We start from the raw sequence: 25,075 nt of genomic DNA on the forward strand, positions 1-25,075 counted from the left end.
TAAAGGAAAAGGAAAGTATTAGAATAATTCTAAGAATTGTGGAACCTGTAACACGTTTCTAATTTTTGCATCAGAAAATTTGTAATATGATTGTCAAAAGTAGTGAAGCGTGCAAATAGGGCGAGGAATAAAGGAACAAGCATATACGCATGATTTTTTTTTTCAGGGAATGGAGCTGATACTGGAAAAAAATGATATTTTATCAGAACATGTTAAAAATATATTGTAGTATAACCATATTATAGGTAAAATATTAGATAAAATATCTATAAAATTGCTGAAGGTCTGCCGTGGTTTGGTTTATATGTTTCAGTGTTGGATTTTCATTGTCGAACTTGAACTTCGAGTATTTTGAATTTTGTATTTGTGCTATTTGTTGTGCACACCCAGTGTTGCTATGAGCATATGTAATTTGTTCGCAGGTGGTATTTCACTTAATAATAGTATGAGAAAAATTCAAAAATAATAATTGCAAACTAATTTTATACCAAACACTATCAATCAAATTCATCAGACTCGTCGACTTACCGGAGAAAAACTAGCCTAGTAAGTTTTTGACTTATTTATGCTGTTTTTCCTTCATCCGTTTTTTTCTTAGGTGAGGCATTCTAAAATGATGTACAATGAAGCAAACCTAAAACTTTATTTTAAAGGGGCTTGTCATCCGCCCTCCATAACAGGATTGAAGTAAAAAAAATCCAACTGACGTTATGTAAACGTTCTTATTATCGTATTTCTTTTGCTTTCTTGCAGATGATTTTGACGGAGCAATGTTCACAAACGGAATTGCCAGAAGAAGAGGAGCAATTAAACATCAAAAAGTCCACGAGGTCAAAGGACACAAATTTGTTGCCAAGTTTTTTCGTTCCCCAACTCTTTGCCCCTTTTGTAAGGAATTTCTATGGTGAGTAATAATCAGAGGCTGTCTCAAAGGGGAGAAGGGGCACTTGCCAGGGCACAGAAATACTAGGGGCACAAAATTTCATATAAATAATATAACATTTAATTTATGGAGTATCACAAACGGAATTGTGATACTCCTATTTATGGAGTATCACAAACGGAATTGCCAGAAGAAGAGGAGCAATTAAACATCAAAAAGTCCACGAGGTCAAAGGACACAAATTTGTTGCCAAGTTCTTTCGTTCCCCAACTCTTTGCCCCTTTTGTAAGGAATTTCTATGGTGAGTAATAATCAGAGGCTGTCTCAAAGGGGAGAAGGGGCACTTGCTAGGGCACAGAAATACTAGGGGCACAAAATTTCATATAAATAATATAACATTTAACATCATTTTATAATTTTATTTTATTTTTTTTTAAATAAAGTAGAAGGTGAAGTTGGCAGTAAGTGTAAGCAAAATGAATCCAAAGTTTTCGTTTTTCCTATATAAAATTAAATATAAAAAACAAGTTTTTTTGAATAGAAAGTAAGGAGCAACATTAAAACTTAAAACGAACAGAAATTATTTCGTATATGAGGGGTTTCGCCCCCTAGTCATTACCTCCTCTCTAAGAATTCTGTTCCAATTCTTTAAGAATGACAGCTGAATCACAAAGGAAGTTTAATTAGAATAGATAGCTCTTTCGAAAGTACTAAAAACAACTTTAGCGTAAAGAGCGAGGTAGATAATTTCGGAGACCACACTGCCTTTCCATGACGATAAATAAAATTTCAAATAGGGATAAAATCCTTTAAATAGACAGTGATGATGATAACAGTGATAGAAACTCACAAAAAATACCAGATATTTCGGTCACATATACCGTGACCGTCATCAGTTCTACTACTGATGACGGTCACTGTATATGTGACCGAAATATCTGGTATTTTTTGTGAATTTCTATCACTGTTATCATCATCACTGTCTATTAAAAGGATTTTATCCCTATTTGAACTTTTATTTAAAGAGCGAGGTATTGACTAGGGGGTGAACCCCTTCATATACGTAACAATTTCTGGTCGTTTTAAGTTTTTTATTGTTGCTCTTTACTTTCAGTTAAAAAAATTTGTTTTTTTTATTTAATCTCTGATCTTTTTTTAAATAATACTGGGAAATCCGGTGCCCCCTTCATATAAATTTTCCTTCCCCCATAAAAACACCCTCCATGGAAAAATCCTCCTACGTAACTACGAAATTCCACACTTTTGCAGATAGGAGCTTGAAACCTCTACTAGGGTTTTCTGATATGCTGAATATGATCGTTTGATTTTCATTAAGATTCTACCACTTTTAGGGGATGTTTCCCCCTTTTTTGAAAATAAGGCAAATTTTTTCAGGCTCGTAACTTTTGATGAGCAAGACTAAACTTGATGGAACTTATATATTTGAAGTCAGCAGAAAAATCCAATTTCTTTGGTGCACCTACTAGTGTAAAGTATTTGGAACATAAATTCGAGAAGGCTGTTTCTGGTGTCTCGTTTCTTGGAGATTTGGCCATGTAGATGTCAACGAGAACAGTCCAGGGGGGGCTTTTGGGACTAAAACTAGTCGTGGGACGGAGTCCGTTTCCAGGCATGGTTGAACAACCAATAGCTGGAACTTCCGTTCCAGGACAGTTAAATTCTTGGCTCATTTCTAAAGGCAGTCCATCGCTCGCCTTCGTCGCAGCTAGTTGTTCTTGTGCTACCTTATTTTCTCTATGTGTATTCTCACGTTATTCAATAAAGTAATTCTCACCATTCAAATGTATTCTCACCATGTGCCAACGTTTATCGTCTATCTTTGGAATTTACGTAAACCATTACATCTGCCAATATAAAAGGGCATATAGAAAGAACTAAATAGAGGTTTACAGAGTAGTGACAGCAGAGGTTTACAGAGTGGTGACAGCAAAGGTTTACAGAGTGGTGACAGCAGAGGTTTACAGAGTGGTGGCAAGCGGTTAAAACTAGTGGAGCATATATCACTAGGGGAAAACCTCCAAGTGACATTTGAGTGACCGTTATAAGTACTTACGACATCCTTCCCATACTGATTGCAAATATATAGAATTCATTAAGTTTTATATTACCCATGAAAAGCTGTAAGTCTGAGAAAATTAGCTTTTTTTTTAAAGGGGGGAAAAATCCCCAAAATATCAAGTGATTTTAATGAAAATTACACCATCTGATTCGGTATATTCGACAAACTTACTTTAGAGGTTTCAGTTCTTATATACAAAAATGCGGAATTTCTATTTTTTGCGAGAAGAAGAATCAAAGATGCGTGTTTTTTCTCCTGGATGACCTTACCAAACCAATTGTTCTAGAATAAAGGGATGGGGCTTATACGAACAAAAACTAAAAGTTCTAGATCCTTTTCTAAGGGACTGAGAAGCTATGAGGGCAGCCAACCCTCCTACCAAACCCATTTTTTACCCAAATCCCCAAATTCGATCAATTTTTAGATAGACATTTGGTTCAGTATAGTTTAAAAGTCTAATAACTATGCTTCTGGGGATAATATGACCCCTCACAGCTCCTGGGAGAAGGACCACAAGTTAAGCAAGTACCTCGTTGTTTTTATATAGTGTTTGTTATTGGGAAATGTACGGAAATTTTTCGGCAGAGAATTTTTCGTGGCAGGGGATTTTACATTGGTAACTTTTTCAGGGGAATTTGAAAATGGCCAGAAATTAAATAAAACAAACAAACATGTTTTTTCAACTGAAAGGAAGGAACAGCATTAAAACTTGAAACGAACAGAAATTTTTCATATATAAGGGGGGCTTCTTCCGCATCCCTCACTCTTCAAAATAACTTTCAAATTTCGAATAAAGTTCGAAACACAAGGGCCGTTGAACCTGATGAGAAGTGTTTTTTTAAATTAAGACTTTAACGTAAAGAGTGAGGGTTGAGGAAGAGGCCCCTTATATATGTAATAATTTCTGTTCGTTTTAAGTTTAAATATTGCTCCTTATCTTCTGCTGAAAAAAGTTTTTTTTAAGGCTTAATTAAGAAAGGGGCTAATAATCATCTTGATAAATCAGGAATGATGGGATATTAAAAAGGGATCATTCTAATCAAAGTCTAAATTTATGCGGATGACACCCTTAAAATCATACTTAATACAATCCTCGGTGGTGTTTTTCGGAGGGGGGAGCAGGGTCAGTTACCCTCCCTCCAATAATTTGGAAAATAAAATAAAATTTAGTAAGTAGCCTTGAAACTGTTGCTCGTTTTTAATTAATCTATACTCGTTTTCAATATAAGGAAAATGCAAAAAATAGGAGTCTACTGCACTTCATAATATGTTCTATATTAATGTTTTTCCAAATATATTGACTTTGAAACCTTACAATCAAGTAAATAAGTGAGCCTAGTTAATGGAGAAATTGAAAAAAATGTTCTATGATTTCACATTTAAACAGGTCAAATTTGTTTCCCTGATATTTAAGGTGCTTTTTTTCCTAAAATCTTCCAGTTCAAGGTTAGATTTTCTTGTTTTAAAACTTTGGAAGTGGAAATGAACTCCGCCCTACAAGTGCAAATAGGACGGAAATGGGATCATTAAAGAGATATAGAGAATATATTAGAGAGAAAATATACAGAAAATATAATTTCCTGAATGAAAAAGAAATCATTGAAAAGAAAATAAGACTTAGTGCTTGTTATGGTGATATTTGTACTAGATAGGCCAAATCAGTTGTAGTTTGGTCATGGAATTTGGTAGAGGGAGATCTGCTTCAGGAACCAATTAATTTTTTTAATGTCTATTTCCTGTATTTAGTTGAAAATCCAATATGGCTCCAAATTCTCGTATTTGTAATTGAAATGACTAATAAGCTATGATAACGTTCCATTCCTTGCGTTTCAAATTCACATAGTATCATATAAATGTAGAACTGCGTCTATGTATAGTACCATGCTGACTTCTTGCTATTTTCACTTTTCTAAATATTTCGTTTAAGAAGCTCCAAAAAAAACGACATGAATTTATTAAGAATTATGACTGTTATTAGTCGCAATTCACACAACGTCAGCGCTACTTGTGGGACATTTATCTCTGCATCAGCATGTTGTACGAAATGTCTGCTGAGAATAGAATAAGGTGAATTTAAACAAAATATGTATATTTTTCTCACAATTCAGAAGTTTTGTGTGCTTAGGAGTTTAGAACTTTTTCTATTGTTATCAGTTATATCATGCAACACTAGTAGTTCAGTAAATCTACGAAACTCTGGGACAAAATTGTAATATAAATGATTTTTACACCTTTTTGTAGAGAAAAAATTCTGTACAACATATCAAAAGTCCCCAAAAACCCCTTTGGTGGAATAGGTTAAAAAACAGGGGGAAAGGGGGAAAATTAGAAAAATTCAGGGGCATATTTATTGTGCGCTCGAATTTAACGTCTGCTCTTGTTCTGCACGGAGAACTCGAAAAAAGGAGGTTATGTTGTTTTATCACTGGACCCGGTTTGATTTCCCCCTTTAGTGGGGGAGGGGAAGGGGGAAAACAGTATCCTTGAGAGTTGTACTATATGGCTGGTCAAAATGTTGTCCCGAATGTTTTTTGACTCGATGATTTCAAAAAACATGGTATTAGATTTGTATCTTGCTTTTCAGCAGTGTTTTCACCGTAGGGGAGACAATGCATCGGGCCTTCGGAGTACGTGGGCAGATTTACTTCGACTATATAATAGAAATATAAGACAAAATTCAATGTAAAAAAGGAAACAAATCAGGTAACTTCGGTAATCACAGCAAAAGATAATTACGGTTTTATTGAACTAAAAAGGATAAGATCAAGGATTTGTACTAAACATAGTCTTCTTCATTGTTATCAACAAAAATATCTTTCTTGGAACACGCAATCCCTTGGCAGTCTTTGCAAGCAAGTGTCCAAGGCAATTCATTTTTTTGGCAACTACAGCGTGAACTATCAAAGTTGGAACGCGTGCAACTGCAACGAACCACCTTTAGCGTACGAGGCAGAGTAGGCCCGATATCTATCATGATTGGAGTGAGGCTTCCGTCACATAATCGCCAACCCAAATCTTTCGGGTCGAGTTCTGACGCCGTATTACGCCATTCCACTGCCTGATAAAAGACTCTATAAGAATGAAATTGCACAGTCGATAGAGTAGGTGGAAGTCTCTCTGGTTTCATAAAAGTAGATGTCTTTGAGGTGTTCAGTTTTTCTAGAGAAAACCCTGTACCTAGCTTTGCTGAGACCCTCCCCTTTCTAAGCCTTGTAGAAACACGGCAAAATATTTTCACCGTCTTGCCGGACTTCTTCCTTCGTAGAGCGTGGATTAAGGAATACTTCACAGTTATTCCTAAATTCTTCATGGCTTTTCAGGAATGGCAGGACAGCCTGCTTTCCTATTCCAAACAAACGGGACGTCGTGTTGCAACCAAGAAAAGCGCGGCCAACAAGAAACCTGTCCCAGCGATCTTTTTATAAAGTTAATGTGCCACTATTTAGTTGACAGCGCTGCTCTTGACTTGATACTGGTTTAGAAGTAGAGATCCCTGGCATCTGGAGGCACGTGAGGGAGGAGTAGGATCAATAAATCAGTGTCGTTCTCGACTACTGCGGTTACCGTTTCCTTGGCCGCATTAATACCTGTAAATGCAATCAGAACGCCCGCATCTCTCTCTGCATGAAGGAAAGTGAGGCCGGTTTGGACAACATTCTTACCAAAAGATAGAATAATACTTTGCTTATGTTTGGGATTCCGCAAAAAGTCCTCCTTCTTCCTTTGCAGCTTCATACTCAGTGTGAAATTGACGGTCAGACACAGGATACCTTTTGTTTGTCTAACCTAGGTGACATCTTTGGTACACAGACCTGAAGTGTAACCATCAAAGACGATGGAAGTGTGTGAATACTTCTGTGTCATGAATGAAACGTAACTTTCAAATCTGTTTGAAAGAGTTTCCTGTTTTCCATGGAATATGCTGGAGCAGCCGTCCGCCATCAATCACGTATTTTTCCGACTCTTTTGATAGGACGTTCGCAGGTTCTGCCTTTGCTAATTTCCAAATAGCTCTCACTAGCTTCGTTTTATCTAGCTGTCGCGGCAGGCTTGAGGATTCGAAAAGGGCAGCAGGGTAGCTTGAAAGCTCGAATCTGAGAGTTTCTTCCATATCCCCTCCGGCTCTAGTTGCCGCTGCTACAAGACATTGGAACAGAAGACTTGCGTCAATTTGTATGTCTTCATTGTCAGCTTCAGAAATGTTGCCTTAATAGACCATCGTAATCGCTGTGCTTTTGTGTTTTAAGGTGCAGTAATCGGCATCGGTGTCGTCCATTGACTTCAGAATTTCTTCTGCTATCGCCTTTGCTGCATCCGTGTTGACATCCCTTAAAGCTGTCATACCATTCGATATATTGCGCAATTGAATGCAGTTGTCGTATGGACAGAACTGCGCAAAAAGAGCTACTAAAGCCTTTACGTCCTTTTTATCCGAGCTGGTCTTGCGGAAACGTGCTGGTCACATGGCACGTATTCAACACCGGTGAGAGACTGCATAAGCTCATTAATTTCAGCTCGCACTGGCATTGACATTGTCCAGATCAACCTTTGCGTCTCACTCATTCCATTTCCTCTCGTGAGTCCCATGCTTGTTTTCAGTAACCTCATCAATATTTGCTCAATAACTAAGTCGAAAGAGAGCCCAGCCCTAAGCCTATCGCTTCTTCGAATGACAAACATCCCATCCGCGATGTCTTTATACGTTTTCTGGTTACTTTCTTTCAGCTCTTCCATTTGCTGAAGAAATATTCTCACCGATTTCGTATACAGGTTGTGGCCTGCAGCTGCAAAGTAAGGGAGCATCTCAGAGAGTGCTTGAAGATACTGCACCCTGTTTCCGGTCCGTTCTGCCCTGATGGCCTTCTTAAGCACTCCGAAAATTTCTTAATACTGAAGCCATATTTTGCAGTCCTGTTGTTCTCCAGCGTGTCTAGAAACTCCATCATTCGTGTTTGGATTTGACGCACTACGTCTGCGTTGGATGCGTCTTCAATGGTTACTTCCTCATTCATTAGACCCATACATATTGCCAAAGCTTCTGCAATGTCTTGATGACTCGCACATAAGTCATCTGTGCAATCGAAACCATACGATTTTCAAATGAGAGTGATCTGCAATGTTAAATCTACAAGCTTGTGCCGTATCATGGCTCTTGAAACAGCCTTGCTCCTAAGGACATGCTTAATAATGTTACCGGTATATAGCCATTCGAGCACTTCTTTTATTTCTATTTCCATTTTCAAGTGCTCGATTTCTCCAAGAAAGCTCGAACTGCAATGGAGACCATCAATCATTGGAACTTCTACCTTGAGAGGACTATCAGCAGGCTCAGCATTGATGATGTTCACCGCTTTCATATGCAAAGGCTGGTCAAAAGTAAAAACTGGTACCATTCCGTGCTGGCGTGCTTTTTCAGAGATAAAATTTAAGGTCGTGTATACACAAGAAAGATCGGAGGGATTATAGTCAATAAAAGGCAGAAAAACAATCGACGAAGCGTCTTTGTGTGACTTAGGGTGAATTACTTGCATAAATCCACTTCATTCGACCCGTTTTGTGTCATGTATCCAGCTTGTATGCCATAGTAGGTCAATGCCATCGATCTTGTCGTCGAAGGTAATGGTCGCGATGAGTTTTTACACAAGACTGTTCTCCTGTTGGCTTCTGTTGTAGAAGTAGAAAGGCACTTGTCCAACCTGCTAGACTACTTCAAGGTTTACAACTGCTCTTTGAATTATGATTGGAAATTTGGGTACCCTTGGTGTGGCAGCAGCTAGCATGCCCATCCTATGGAAAGTACCTTTTCCGTCGATAGCGCCAATGTCGGGGTCGACATTGTCGCCAATGAACTGTATGAAGTTTTTAGAAGTCATCCCGGGAAATTCATTATCATGACTTACTGCGGCTGAACGCTCGAATCGAAGCACTTCAGAGTAAGAAGTAGAAAAACCTAGCCTATTCATCTGGCCGATGAGAAAACGTGACCCAAATTGCTGGTGTAGCTGGACTACAAGGTATACTTGTAAAGGAGTGAGCAAAGATTGGGGACGGCAAACCTGCATTATTGCTTCGCCGATTTAACCTACCAGTAGGTAGTGAATCTCCAGCAAGCAGGAAAAGAGAAGCACCAGGGAAAAGGATATTAAACTCTCGTCAAAACGGTTTTAGAAGGTTTTAAAACTGAGTTGATAGACCTTTGTCTCCTCTCCAAATTCTGTAGAGCCGTCTGACTATCTTTTCTCTTTAGAGGATATCTTGATTTCCCCCCTTTTTCCCTTGTAACTGGAAAACGGGGGGAAAGGCTAATGACAGAGCAATCAAAGTAGCACATTCATTTTTAGTGCACTAGTAAGCCCCAAAAAACTAGTATTGAAGACTGCTGTACAGGACCTTTATTTCCCCTCTCTTTTCCCCCTGTAAGTGGGGAAAGGGGGAACAACTTATTACACAGCAATAGAAAAACGCATATTCGATCTTCTTGGACCCAAGAACATCAAGAATGCCATTCTCAGCATCAAAAACTACTGGTCGTATATTTTCGAGTTTTCCCCTGAATTTTCCCCTTTCCCCCTGCTTTTCACCTTGCTCCACCAAGGGGATTCTTGGGACTTTAGGTGTGTTTTACGGAATTTTGTTTTCTACAAAATGGTGTAAAAATCATTTGTATTGCAATTTTGTCCCAGATCGTCGATTTTTTCCGTAGATTTACTGGACTATACGAGACCGAGCTTCACTTATGAAAGGAACCTTAGCCATAAAATCGATATTCTGTGTAACCTCTGGAAATCTATACAACTCATACCCTGATTTATACAAGAAAAACTTTTGTTCAATTTTCATAGCTTTCATTTTTTTATAAGCAAGGTTATAAAGGGGAAGGTAATTTTCAAACTCAAGGAGTAAATTTGTCCCTTCCAATTGGCTTTCTTGGCAATTTTTAATAAAGTAAGGATTCTGCCCCAATGATGCCAAGAATTGTTAAGATTTTCTGGGTTTCCTTTGTCAAACAATGCCTAACAGGTAAGGTAATAATTTTAATTTTATTTTTTGAAAACTTTCAAATTAAAAATACAATCACAATTTAAATGTAGGGCATGTTTCACAGCATAGTGTTACACAATCTGTAAGAATACTTTGACTTGTCCTGTTTCTACTTGTGTGACTTGTCATATTAAAAGTTTAGCACAAAAAATTAAGTTTTACAGTGTCAAAATCCATTCAAAACTACTTGCAAATGAATAGCGCGATACTCGGAATTTTAGAAAGACATTTAGTTCAACTATGAGATTGAGCATCCTGTGCTGGGCATGGGGGTTATGTGAAGTGGAGGGGGTATTTGTACTGCAGCATAAGTGGTGAATCTGGCTAAAAAAAACAAGTAAATACGACGTTCACCTTCGCCCACCTGAAAGCTTGTTTAAGCTATAGTACTGTCGTCTGTGGCAGTTCATTGCTGACAATCATTTCTGTTTGTTTTGGGTTTCATTTATTTATTGATACTGATTTCTGGTAGCTGTATGTTTCGTAGATTATTTGATTCTATTTTTGTTCATTTTTGGTTCAATGGAGTTCTTTTTTTTTTGAAAAATTTATTTTGTGCAAAAAGTTTTTTGATTAATTTAAGTAAAAGCCAAGCACCAGTACTTAGTTCTATGTTTGTTTAATGTGTATTTATTGTTTATTATGTAACGTGTAATGTTTTTCATTTAACCAAGTAGCGTATATGTTAAATAGTTACTTTTCTTCACTACCGCTTGAAGAAAAATGTGCTATTGGAGACTAAGGGCAGACACATACAAAATTTACTTTTTTTATTGGGTGTTCAGTATTCACTATAAATTAATATCCCAAAAGAAAGTTTTCACACATCTTGAAAGTATATTTATGTTTGTCTGTTTAACAAATGTTCTATGACTCCTTTTCTCTGAAGGATATCAAATGCCCCTTTACTCCACGGATGTGAATCACTTTTAGCCCTCTCAATGAGAATAATGTAGCAACGCATCTGACAATCCTTATTTCGAGCTGAATATTCCTATTTCTCGTAATACCAAAATAATCATAGCCAAATTTTTTTTAAAAACAGAAAATTTTTTAAAAAAACAGAACGCTGGTTTAATATACATATATATAATATACAAATATGCATAGAATATCTAAATCTTTTCGGTTTTTTCTTTAAGAATACATAGTCTGGCCTACTATTTATATGTTGAAAATTTTTCAGCAGTTTTTGATAAAATACGTTCCTTTGAAAATCTGGACATAACATTGCTTAATCTACCTTTAGACATAATCAAGTTTTCCCGTAAATTAAAGCTTAATACCCTTCCTAGAAAATTGTATCTATGCTATTTGGACAACTTGGATGCACTTACCCTATTCTTTTATTTAGCCCAACATCCCCCTCAAAAGACCTTGAGAGTTCCATATCAAAACAGTAAGCCGTAGTAATATTAGATTAGTACTAACAATAGTATCACTACTACTCCTAGTTGTAGTAGTATGCACATAGTGTTTTCTTATTGGCTTAATTTACCTCTCTGCATGCTATGAAAGCTTCAATCTAATATTACAATCTGTTCTTCATATACTGCTGACATAGCTATTTGGCAGTGTGCACACATATACCGTGTTTTAATTGATTTTAACATACCCGCCAACATTGTCTGATTCGTAGTAGCAGCATTAGTAGTAGTAGCAGTAGATGTAGTAGAGGTAATGTACATATAATACCTTTTGGTTGGTTCAACATCCTCCTTAACATAAACTGATAGTCAAACAGTTCGAGGTAACGAACTGTATGTAAGGAGCGACCTGGCTCAATAGTAACCGAAACTCTAGAAAACGTAATTTTGATACCAATAGATACATCAAAAGAATCAGATTTTAATTCTGATTTCAAATATATAAGTTGCATCAAGTTTAATCTTACCTACCAAAAGTCACGCGCCTGAGAAAATTTGCCTTATTTTGACTTTTAGGAGAAACAACCCCTAAAAGTCATGGAACTTTAATGAAAAACACACCATCAGATTCAGCGCATCAGAGAATCCTACAATAGGAGTTTCAAGCTCCTATCTGCAAAAACGTGGAATTTTGTATTTTTTGCCAGAAGAAAGATCACGGATGCGTGTTTATTTGTTTTGTTTTTTTTTTTCCCAGGGGTGATCGTATCGATTCAGAATTTTGATTCTGTCTCACAACAATATTTTTTAAAACAATAAAAAACTCTAGCGTAAAGAGCGAGGCGTTGAGGAAGGGAAAGCCCCTTTCATGTACGGAATAGTTTCTGTTCGTTCTAAGTTTTAATGTCGCTCCTTACTTTCAGTTAAAAAAAAACTTGTTTTTCTTAATTAACTTCAACTAAATACTGCTGTTCCTACTGTTTCTGAGATGTAGCTGTTATGGCATTTCAATAGCCTGCATCTACAAAGCGTGTTTCAATTTAATTCACTATTCCCTTTAACATTCCCTAAAAGTTTCACTGTAACATTCTTAGCTTCAGCAGTACTAATAGCAGTCGTTGTAATAGTAGTTGCAGTAACAGCTGTCGTAATAGTAGTAGCAGTTGTAGTAGTTGTTGGAGTAGCAGTAGTAGTGTTAGTAGTTGTAGTAGTATGCACATTTTGCATTTTGCCTGGTTCAACATCCCCCTTAGCATATACTGAAAGTTTAAACTTAATACCCTAGACCATTCCTAGGATACTGCTGATATGCCCTTTTGATAACCTGCATGTACAGTATGCTTTTATTTAGTTCAACGTTTCCCTAACAATTCCCTGCAAGTTTCAACATTCTACTTATAGCCATAGTATTAGTAGTTGTAGCAGCATTGGTACTAGTAGCAGAAGTAGCAGTAGCAGTGGTAGTTGCAGTATGCACAGAGTGTTTCCTGAAAGTTTCACCTAAACATCCTTAACCCTCAGTAGAAGTAGTAATTGCTTCAGTCATAACAGTAACAATGCGCATAGTGCCTTTTGGTTGGTCCAACATCCCTCTGAAAATGCCCTTGGTCAATTGATCATCCCCATCATAATTTCCTTATAGTTCCAACTTAATACCCTCAGTCATTCTTGGGTTTCTCCTTTTTGACATCCTGTACACCCATAACATGTTTTGATTTCATTCAATTTTCCCCTCAACATTCTCTGAGCTTTGGGATGTTGGGGATGTCAACCCCCACAGCCCTCAGAGTAAGGGTTGTAATTAATGTAATTTGCTCATTACTTGTACATAGTAATTGTTATGAGGAAACAGGGCATGTTTGACCTACGTTGTACAAAAGACCTTCGGTGTTCAAAAGAGGGGCTGGCTGCCCTCCAATCACTTTTGACTCTTAAAAAGGGCACTAGAAACTTCAACATCTAATCGAATGAGATTCTTCCGAAGCTTTTATGGTACCTCCTTCTATGTGAAGAGTCTTGATGAAAAACGAAAATAATTATAATAAATAATACATTGTGCCCACTTCAATCAATCAATCAATTTATTAATACTAAAAGAAAACAATTACGAAACGTAAGGTTTTTACATGCCCAAGAAGCTTAGCTTGTAAAGGGCCAACAAAACAAAATAAAACACTTTTATAAAGCACATAAAAAAGCACATGCAATAAACCATATACATATACAAGCACATACAAAAAAAAAAAAAAAAAAAACACTTCAACAAGTCAAGGACATTTATGAAATAAGGGATTTAGAAGGAAACACAACATATAACTGAAAAAAAAATCAAATTAAGAAAAGAGATAAAAAAATTAGGATAGAATAACAAAATATTTTAAAATATGAAAAACACATTAAATGAAGAGAAGAAAGACATGTAAATTCGGATAGAAAAAAAAATTAAAATGGAAACATTTAATGAGAAACTGCCTTTACAGAAACAAATTAAGGAACATCAGAAGGGATGGAGTTCCATAGTCAAGCTGATTGAAAAACAGGACACCTCTTAGCTGTTGTAGGTGATCGTTTGGGTAAAATGAATGTGCGAGAAGAACTACGTAAAAAGAAGAGCACCTACCTGAGCCTGACAGTAAGAAAAAATGCTGCAGAGACGGTGGAAGTGTACCTAGAAAAGCAGAATGCGCTAAATAAAGGTAACTTTTACCCACAATACGATCCAGCGGAGCTATTCCAGTATCAAACAGTTCGTGGTAACGAACTGTAAGTAAGGAGCGACCCGGCTCAATGGTAACCGAAACTCTAAAAAACGGGATTTTGATACCAATAGATACATCAAAAGAATCAGATTTTAATTCTGATTTCAAATATATAAGTTTCATTAAGTTTAAGCTTACCCATCAAAAGTTACGTGCCTGAGAAAATTTGGCTGATTTTCGAAAAAAGGGGGAAAGACCCCTAAAAAATATAGAACCTTAATGAAAATCACACCATCATATTCAGCGTATCAGAGAACCCTACTGTAGAGGTTTCAAGCTCCTATCTACAAAAATGTGGAATTTTACATTTTTTGCCATAATAAATATCACGGATGCGTGTTTATTTGTTTTTTTTTTTTTTTGTTTTTTTTCCCCCGGAGTGTTCGTAATGACCCAGCGGTCCTTGAAAATTGTGGGAGGGCTCATTGGAACGGAAATTAAAAGTTCTAGTGCCCTTTTTAAGTGACAAAAAAAAATGGAGGGCAACTAGGCCCCCTCCCACGCTCATTTTTTTCCCAAAGTCACCCGACCAAAATTTTGAGATTGCCATTTTGTTCAGCATGGTCGAAAATATGATAAAAATGTCTTTTAGAATGACTTGATCCCCCAAAGTCCCCAGGGGGAGGGCTGAAAGTTATGAACTTTAGGCTACTCAATGTTAACATATAGTATTGGTTATTGGGAAGTATACAGACTTTTTCAGAGGAGATTTTTGCTGGTCGGTGGGGGACGGAGAGGGTCGGGGGCTATATGGAAGGATCGTTCCACGAAGGAAGTTTTCATGGGGGAAGGGACATTGCTATGAAGGGGGCGCCGGATTTCCCAGCATTATTAAAGAAAAAGATCAGGAATTAAATAAAAAAAAACAAGTTTTTCAACTGATCAACTGATTGTGAGTAAGAGGTAATTTTTAAAGAACTGGAAACAAAATTTGAACTACAGTTTATATAGCAGGGTATTAACTAGAGGGCGAACCCCTTAATATACGTGTTAAAATTTTATGAATATAGGAGTTCGTTACGTAAGTTAATTCTAAGTTACGTATATTTATTACTAATAAAAAAGTTCTTAAATAAAATTAAACAAGTTTCGAGAAAGCAATTTAACCAAATATAATATGCAAAATTTGTTTTAATTATTCATGTACGGTGAGCCAAAATCAAAACCTGCATTAATTCAAAAACGTTCAAAAATTAAATAAAAAAAAACAAGTTTTTTAAACTGAAAGTAAGGAGCGACATTAAAACTTAAAACGATCAGAAATTATTCCGTAGATGAAGGGGGCTGTTCCCTCCTTAATGCCTCGCTCTTTACGATAAAGTTTGACTGTTTCTCGCAACTCTATTTTTCTAAACAATAAAAAAAACTTTAGCGTAAAGAGCGAGGCATTGAGGAGGGGACAGCCCCCTTCATATACGGAATAATTTCTGTTCGTTTTAAGTTTTAATGTCGCTCCTTACTTTCAGTTTAAAAAACTTGTTTTTTTTTATTTAATCATTATAAAGATTAGAGGAAGGGTAAAACCGAGGTAGAAGAAAAGTAGCCTTCACTGCCCTATTTTGGGTTCTTTGAAGTGAGCGGAGAAGAGATTCATTAGTACTAACCCAGACAGAACAGCAACAAGAAACGTAAGGAAAAATAAAAGCATAATAAAGAGAAAACATAACATCTGGGGTAAGAAATGAGTTAACCCTGTGGAACATTGAAGATTGGCGGAGGACAAGGGAGTGGATATGAGTTATGTGGGGTTTAAAGGAAAGAAAACAGTCAAGATACACACCAAGAAATTTCACAATAGTAGCTTGCGGTATAATATCAGTCCCATAAGTCAGGATGATCGGCTCCCTTACTTCCCTCATACGATAAGGGGTCCTGAAGTGAACAATGGCACTTTTTTGGCTTTTGAGAGTCATAAAATTTGACAAGCACAATTTTTTTACTTTATCAAGAAGGCCTTGAGTTATGGAAGTGGCAGATGGCAGGTCCAATGCAGCAATGAAAAAGTTAAACAAAAGTGGTCGAAGCACAGAGCCCTGTGGGAAGCCTTTCAAAATAGGCAATGTAGGGGAAGAACCTCGCTCTCTACCTTAGCAGTTCTATTATGAGGCCTGTGATTTCCTCTCAGAGTCTTGCTCAAAACACCAGTATACATTCAACACAGATAGAAATCGTCTTCTTAGTTGTATAGGTAGAGAGGCAATCATCGAATTTATGCTTAGTAGTTTGTAAACCTTGAGAAGAGTAAAGGAGCTAAGGACTGAAGGAGCTAAGCGCAAATTTGCTCTCTTTTTTATTTTTCGTCTCTCCCTTCTTTTTGGGGGAAGCACTGCTCCTCTTGCTCACCATCAGCGTTGTTTTACTTCATAGTTGACGGACTCCCAAGAGTCCGTAGGTTTCTCCCATAGGTTTCAAGTGGTATGTGGCAAAATTTGTTTCGATCAACAACAAAAGCTAGCCAGATGAAACGCTGCCAGAAACATAAAAACCAATAGGAAATAGCCAAAAATGAATGAATGAAACAGAACATTGAATGAAACAAAAATACGTCAAATTAGTATTGTTCACTTGACCAAATTGTTGAAAAGTACAGAACAGATTTGATGAAAAAAAGAGTCATGGATCAAAGGCAGCCCAGTGGCACTGCCTAAGTATAGAGCAAAAAGCCTTCGATGTAATATTTCTTTCCATGGACAATTTGTATTGGAAAGGTGGCTCTGATAACTTCAGATAAGATTTTTTCAATTAGTAATTGAAGTCCTAATGCCATTTTGAAGAATATAGGAGCAATTGGAGGGCACCCAGTTGCCCTTTTTTGCAATGCCCATAAATGGTACAAAGTACCAATTTTTAAACATAGATTTTATAATGGAAAAGAGGACCTTGCTTGATGTTGGGTTGTGGTATTGGATCAAAGCTCTCATAGATCTTTTTTGTGTCGAGAGCATTGAATATTTTGTTGTAGAGAGGAGTCGAATTGGTCCCAGGAATGGGCTGAAAAACTCTTTGTCCCTAATCAGTTTAAGCCTCAGAGCCTTTTAGTCATTCAGCAAGTCCTTAAGCAAAAAGGAACCTAATTAACAAAATACTTTGGGGAATGATCTCCCCCCCCTAGAAAATGGGGTTGTGAAATAAGGCTGAAAAACGATTTCTCTTGATCTCCTCAGAGCCTTTTAGTCATTCAGCAAGTCCTTAAGCAAAAAGGAACCTAATTAACAAAATATTTTGGGGAATGATCTCCCCCCTAGAAAATGGGGTTGTGAAATAAGGCTGAAAAACGATTTCTCTTGATCTGCTCCGAACTTACATTATTGGGTCCTTGGGCTAAGAGGACCATAATGCCGAAGAAAAAATCAAACAAAGAGAAATCCCCCCCCCGCCTCCCCCCAAGAAATCTAGCAATATAAATCTGAAAACACTATGTTTTGCCAGGTTATCAAAGTGGTGTATTTGCAATGTCTTGGGAACGGCTTGGGATACATAATTGACACTTTCAGGGAGTGTTAAAGTGGGTAGGCGAGTGGACAGTGAAATATGATTTGTGGGAGAAGATAGAGGTAGATAGGTTATAAAAATAAAATTTCAGGATTAAGTAGCAAGGTTAATGAAATGACATGATTTGGTGCCAGATTATCAAAATAGTGTATCTGCACCATATTGGGGACAACCTCCAAGATATTTTCATCCAAGATATTTTGTAATTTGATGAAAATAGAGGTTTTACCTGGAATTTAATTCTTCCATCTCGTCTGCCTTTGGCTATCTTATGGATTTTGTGTTGGATTTTGGCAATTTATTTGGTTTTTCAGGCTAGATAGTCTTGTAAGGTCAAGTCTTCATTCAAATAAGTTTTTTCATGTATCAACTAAAAGATAAATCCTCTGCTTTTTTGTATTTTTTTTATCTGTTAAAATATTTTAAATCTTTTTGTTGTTTTTCCTCTTTATTTTTTATTACGTACATGTTTTTGTCAGATTTTGACAACCATAATCTGATATTATTACTTATTTTTTTCTTCTAGGGGTTTCGGAAAGCAAGGATACCAGTGTCAATGTAAGTTTTCATCCCCCATTTCTATCTTGTCTGACTTCTATACTTGTCTAACGTGCATGTGATATTGATCGGTAACAAACGCGCATGCTCTTTGCTGTTGTCCGACGAAGATACAAAGACGTGAAAACGATGCCTTAAAATGTCTAGTAATTGGGACAATGGGGTTTCTAAAGTCAAGACTCATTTTTTTGGCCCCCCTCCTCAATATGAAAGATACTGAGGGAAATGGGTCCAGAAGAATCCTCCTTCTCCTTTAGTACGTGCTAGGTATAAAATGTCTCAACTTTTGACCAAAAGAAAATAAGATTGTTTGAATCTTTACTCTTGATAAATACCGAGTCACTTTAACATCAGTAATGGCCACTTCAAAGTATGTTCTAGAATTAAATAAATTATAGTGATATCTTAGTCCTATCTATTTTTTTTTTTTTTTTTTTTTTTTTTTTTTTTTTGATTCAAAAAGTTGAAACATTTTGTGGAGAAAAAACGATTATATTATATTCTTTACGTTTTTCTTTACATAATAATAAATGCTTGCTTAATTTTTATCTTTGGTCTCTTCAGAATCCTTTTAGGGGGTGTTTTTCCTTTTTTTCAAAAATAAGGCAAATTTTCCCAGGTTAGTAACGTTTGATGGGTAAGACCAAACTTGATGAAACTTATATATTTAAAATCAGTATAAAAATCTATTTCTTTTATTCTATCTCTTGGTATCAAAATTCCGTTTTTTAGGGTTTCGGTTACTATTGAGCCGAGTCGCTCCTTACTTACAGTTCGTTATCACGAACTGCTTGAAAGGCTTTTTAGCCTTATTTATACATTGTATTATAATCAAACAGTATGTGGTAACGAGCTGCAAGCAGGGAGTGACTTGTGCCAATGATGTATGACAAACAAGAAGTATAAAACAGTGTAATTAAATAGCTAAGAAAACGAAGGTAATATCATCCAGTGGACAGAAAGGAAGCGAAAAGGACAAAAACCGATATTTTGGCAAGGACCTCCTCCAAGCCGTCTTCAGTGGTCACAATAAAATTAAACTCGAGCAGAACAGAAGAAAAACTGAATCAAACAAACAAAAAACCGATACAGAATAAATGAAAGACCATTCACCATTTAGATTGGGCAAAAATCCTCTGCTTAGTGATTGACCTAGCTTGCCTACAGGCCTGTTTTGCATTAAAATTGCGGTCAGATGATCTTAATATAAAATGGGGATTAATTTTATTTGAGTTTTTTAATATTAATTTATGTAAATTAGATTTAAAGAAATATCCCCAGTATCTCTATTTAAAGTAAGGTCTCTGTTTAAGTATTTTTATTATAGCCTTCCTAAAAGATTGTGGTAAGCCATCTGCTGTGGATATTAGTTGCCTCAGCAGAAAGAAGTAAGTTAAATAGAAATAGAGATATCTTAATGATTTTTTTTCTAGAAGAAAGATAGCGGATGCGTTTTTATTTGTGTTTTTTCCAGGAGTAATCAAGTTTAACCTATCAGAGAACCCATCTTTAAAGGTTTCAAGTTCCTATCTACAATAGGTGGATTTTTTTCACTAGGAGAAAGATAACGGATGCATGTTTTTCCAGGGTTGATGGTATTGAGCCACTGGTCCTAGAATATCAGCCAAAGGCTCGTCCGAACGAAAATTAAAAAGTTCTATTACCCTTCTTAAGCAATCAAAAAGATTTGAGGGCAACTAACCTCCTTGCCATACCCCCTTTTCCCCAAAGACATCCGGTCTAAATTTTTAGATAAACGTTTGGTTCGGCATAGTTCAAAGGTTCAATCGCTCTGCCTCTGGTGATGATATGACCAGTCAAAAATCCTGAGGAAAGGGTTGTAAGTAAGCAATTTGCCCATTGTTTACATATAGTATTTGTTATTTGGAAATTTACCGAATTTTCTTAGGGTGGGATTTTCTGCGGTGGGTATTTTCCACGGAAAGAATTTGGTGCGGGAGTGATATTTCCAGGGTGAAATTTTACATGGAGAGAGGAGGGGAATTTCATTGCATGATTTAAAAAGCGGTCAGAAAGTAGATTAAAAAAATTAAGTTTTTCAACTAAAAGTTAGGAGCCCGATTGAAACTTAAAACGACAAGAAATTGTTTGATATATATGGGGGGACAGCCCCTTCCTTGTCTTTCGCTCTTTCAGCTAAAGTTTGACTTTTTGTCCCAATTCCTTAAGGACGACTCCTGAAACCCAAAGGTCTTTGAACTTGAATGACAAGTAATTTGAAAGTAAATTATGGCAAATGTAACACAATCGTAATACATTTTAGTAAAAGTTAGGCTTTAGTGTAAAGAGTGAGGATTGAGAAAAGGGCAACACCCCTTATATACGGAATAATTTTTGTTCGTTTAAAGTTTTAATGTTGCTCCTAACTTGCAGTTAAAACATTTCTTTTTCATTTAAATAAAGCCCAACCCCACATAAAAACGAATCAAATTTATTATATTTTGATCCTGCTCCATGGCCCTTGCAAATCAACTGACGAATAGTTAACATTAAAACAAGAGGGGAATAGAATAGAGCAATAAAAATGAGCTTTAAAAACAGTCAGGGGAAAATACTCAATTTTAGGTCATTCTAAGCAAGTCTTACACTGACACAAACACTCACGCACACTTACACTTACACTCATCTCCATCGCTTTATCAAACAGTTCGTGGTAACGAACTGTAAGTAAGGAGCGACCCGGCTCAATGGTAACCGAAACTCTAAAAATCGGAATTTTGATACCAATAGATACATCAAAAGAATCAAATTTTAATTGTGATTTCAAATATATAAGTTTCATCAAGTTTAATCATACCCATCAAAAGTTACGCGCCTGAGAAAATTTGGCTGATTTTCGAAAAAAGGGGGAAAGACCCCCTAAAAGTTATAGAACCTTAATGAAAATCACACCATCATATTCAGCGTATCAGAGAACCCTACTGTAGAGGTTTCAAGTTCCTATCTACAAAAATGTGGAATTTTCCATTTTTTGCCAGAAGAAAGATCACGGATGCGTGTTTATTTGTTTAATGGCTATATGGGAGGATCTTTCCATGAATGAAGTTTTCATGGGGGAAGGGACATTGCTATGAAGGGGGCGCCGGATTTCCCAGCATTATTAAAGAAAAAGATCAGAAATTAAATATAAAAAAAAACATGTTTTTCAACTGATCAACTGATTGTGATTAAGGGGTCATTTTTAAAGAATTGGAAAAAAAAAATTCGAACTTTAGCTGAAAGAGCAGGGTATTGACTAGGGGACGAGCCTCCTAATATACGTATTAAAAATGAGTATAGAAGTTCGTTACGCAAGTTAATTCGTAAATTACGTATATTTATTACTAATAAAAACGTTCGTAAATAAAATTAAACAAGTTTCGAGAAAGCCATTTAACCAAATAAAAGTACAATTAATATGCAAATTTTGTTTTAATTATTCATGTACGGTGAGCCAAAATCAAAACCTGCACTAATTCAAAAACGTTCAAAAATTAAATAAAAAAATAAGTTTTTTTAACCGAAAGTAAGGAACGACGTTAAAACTTAAAACGAACAGAAATTATTCCGCATATGAAGGGGGCTGTCCCCTCCTCAACTTCTCGCTCTTTACGCTAAAGTTTGACTTTCTCAAAACTCTATTTTTTTAAACAATAAAAAAACTTTAGCGGAAAGAGCGAGGCGTTGAGGAGGGGACAGCCCCCTTCATACTAATATTAATCATATTAATTAACGGAATAATTTCTGTTTGTTTTAAGTTTTAACGTCGTTCCTTACTTTCAGTTAAAAAAAAACTTTTTTTTTTTTATTTAATAAAATCAAGCACCGAACTCAAATAGGGATATATACTATTATATACCATTCCAATAATCAAATCTAATGCTGTGTCGCTCTTTACTTACACTTCGTTACCACGAACTGTTTGATATACCAGTCCAATGATCAAATCTATTATTGCTGTTAAGCCATCGAAATAGTAACAGGTAATTTTAGAAATATGTCTAGAAATACGTTCCAGATCTAAAAAGATTAGTTGTTCGATGAGCAAAATTATTAATAGAGTGGACATAGACAAACAGGAATGGTGTATAAATAATATCTTGGACGAAAAAACGTGGGAAAAAAAAGTTTGGCTGAGACTTCTATGAACGATATTCACAATGGCTATTTATATCTATTTTTCTTTAAGAGTCAGAGTAAATCACCGATTGTTGATGGGGGCGGAATACAAAGGTGTCAAAAATAGCCTTAAAAACTATATTGCTAAGGATTTAAGGGGATAATAATATAATAAAACTCATAACGATAACAAAATAATTTGTTAACTAAGTATTTCTAATTGCAACGTTTGCACCTCGCCTCAATCATCTTAAGCACAAAATTTCCCATAATAACAATCGTTTGCGGAATCATTGGTTTAAGGATGCCAAAAAGTAGCTCATAAAAATTTCTCTTCAGCCAATTAACCCTATTTAGAGACAGCTCACGAATCCTCAGGGTAAAATGGCCCAAACCTTCCTCCTGACAGAGTGGATGTAAATATTTTCTTATTTGGGTTAGTACTTGCCCTAAACTTCCAAAAGTTGCTTCTCCCCACTGGCAGACAGTTTCCTCTCAACTGGATCCATATCCCTATAAATTTGGCTGGAATATTCAACTTCCTAACGTTTTGCGTATATAATACTGTACTCTTGGGTAAACATAGTTCACACCACAGTCTCTGGACTTCTTGCTCTTCTAGTCTTACTCAAATAATTTTGAAAACACTTACTACATTTTTGCTTGGACCCAATTTATTATTCCAAAAATACGAAACACCTGCCCCATCCTGCAGCTTTTAATACGGAGTTGCTCCCTGCTCCCTCTCTAAGAAAAATGACAAGAGGAAGTGTGGTAATTATAGAAGGAAATTGCTTGATCATGGGCGCCCATAAGCTGAATTCCAGGGGGGGGGGAAACCTCGTCAAATTGTCACTTTTAATGCTATGTAATAGAAATCTCAGAACAAAAATATAAAAATAAGGCAGCATCATTCAGCCAGGGGTGCGGGCAACCCCCACCCCCTTATTGGTGCCCACGTGCTTGATTTCTCTAGAAAGCAAATTACTTAGTATGGTGATATCTTTTTGACGTACAGATGTTGGAGATAATGTCTTAAGAAAAGAACAGTGAGGTTTTAGGAAGGGAAGAGGATTCATCGGCCAAGCCTTAATTCTCAGATTAATAAATGAGTAGTGACTGAGTCACTCAACCCCTTTAGCTTTAGTCCTCAGTTTTATCGATTATGAGCAAACGTTTAATTCAGCTTATAGAAGAGCTTTAGCAAAGGTCCTATCCTTGTACGGAATATCAGACAAATGCATTAAAGTAATCAGTGCTATGTACAAGAACCATATTGCTGCGTTTAGGGCATGAAATGAGGTTAGCAGAGGGTTTCGCATTGACTGAGAAGTTAAGCAGGGTTGCGCTGTATCTCCATTTACATGGGTCAGTTTGACGGAGTTTGCCCTATTGAGCGCAGCAAAGGCAATGGGAGATAGAATCATTTGAGGAGGTAAACTCTCCAACCTTTAAGTTATACTGATTATTTAAGCATACTTGAAAATGTTAACAAAATGAATGATTTTTTCGAGGTTTCAAGATTTCAGGATGTAAGAATAGGTTTAAAAATCAATGTCAAGAAGACTAAGTGGCTAGGACTGGGAATAAATGAAAGTGAAGAAGTGATGTTGGGTAGCGAGAAGATCGATGAAGTGAACATCTTCACTTACCTTGGTAGTGTCAAACAGTTCGTGGTAACGAACAGTGAGTAAGGAGCGACCCAGTTCAATAGTAACCGAAACTATAAAAAACGGAATTTTGATATCAATAAATATGTCAAAAGAATCAGATTTTTATGATGATTTCATATATATAAGTTTCGTTAATTTTTAGTCTTACCCATTGAAGGTTACGAGCCTGAGGAAAATTGCCTGATTTTTAAAAAAAAGGGGGAAACAACACTTAGCAGTCATAGAATCTTAATGAAAATCCCACCATCAGATTCAGAGTGTCAGAGAACCCCGCTACAGAGGTTTCAACCTCCCATCTGCAAAAATGTGGAATTTTGTATTTTTTTTTTTTTGCCAGAAGAAAGATCACGGATGCGTGTTATTTGTTTTCTTTTTCCCAGGGGTTGATCGTATCAACCCAGTGGTCCTAGAATATCAGGAGAGGCCTCATTCGAATGGAAATTAAAAGTCTTGGTGCCATTTTGAAGTGACAAAAATGGAGGGCAACTAGGCCCCCTCTCACGCTCTTTTTTTCTCAAAATCGTCAGATCAAAATGTTTGAGACACCCATTTTATTCAGTATAGTTGAAAGACCTAAAAACTATGCCTTTGGAGATATCAGTATCCCCCACAGCCCTTGGGAAAAGGTCTTTAAGTTATGTCTAAAAGAGCCAAAAAAGTTGTGTGTCTGGGTTTTTCATACCCAAGCCTTTGCAAAATCCAAACTGGATGTCCTCATGTTTTACCTTTTGTTGGTTTCATGGATGATCAGCTTTTCAAAAAGCTTACCAATTGTTTTGCAAATGGTAATTGGTCTGTACGATTCACAAACCTATGGGTTTTCGCCCTTCTTTAGGACACAGGTAACAAGTCTTTCCGAGAGAGCAGTTGGAATATATTGCTGAGAAATATAAGCCTAAAATAATAGTGACAAATACTGTATAAGAAGTGACGTAAAAATAAGATGTACTCAGTACGCATTATATCGTATCCTGGGGCTTAACCAGCTTTCAGTGGACTATTTTGGGTTTGGACAGCTAAAGGTATAGCATTGACAAGGATGAAGGATGACAGATTGCTGAACATTGTTCTTTTCAGCCAACTGTCTAGGGCTAAACGGAAAG

The 25,075-nt window shown here is 36.4% G+C and overlaps 1 protein-coding gene across 1 annotated transcript in view; it reads left to right on the forward strand.

The window, feature by feature from the left end:
* Window positions 1-1,060: 1,060 nt before the first annotated feature.
* Window positions 1,061-25,075, forward strand: part of Pkcdelta (Protein kinase C delta) — a 260,317-nt gene continuing 236,302 nt past the window's right edge. The window contains exons 1-2 of the mRNA XM_089100650.1: window positions 1,061-1,184; window positions 18,149-18,180. The gene's annotated coding sequence lies outside the window, so the exon portion shown is untranslated. The remainder of the gene's footprint in view (window positions 1,185-18,148; window positions 18,181-25,075) is intronic.

This window comes from Artemia sp. Qi Xiang Cuo, chromosome 14, assembly GCF_049724085.1.
Source record: "Artemia sp. Qi Xiang Cuo chromosome 14, ASM4972408v1, whole genome shotgun sequence".
NCBI lineage: Eukaryota > Metazoa > Arthropoda > Branchiopoda > Anostraca > Artemiidae > Artemia > Artemia sp. Qi Xiang Cuo.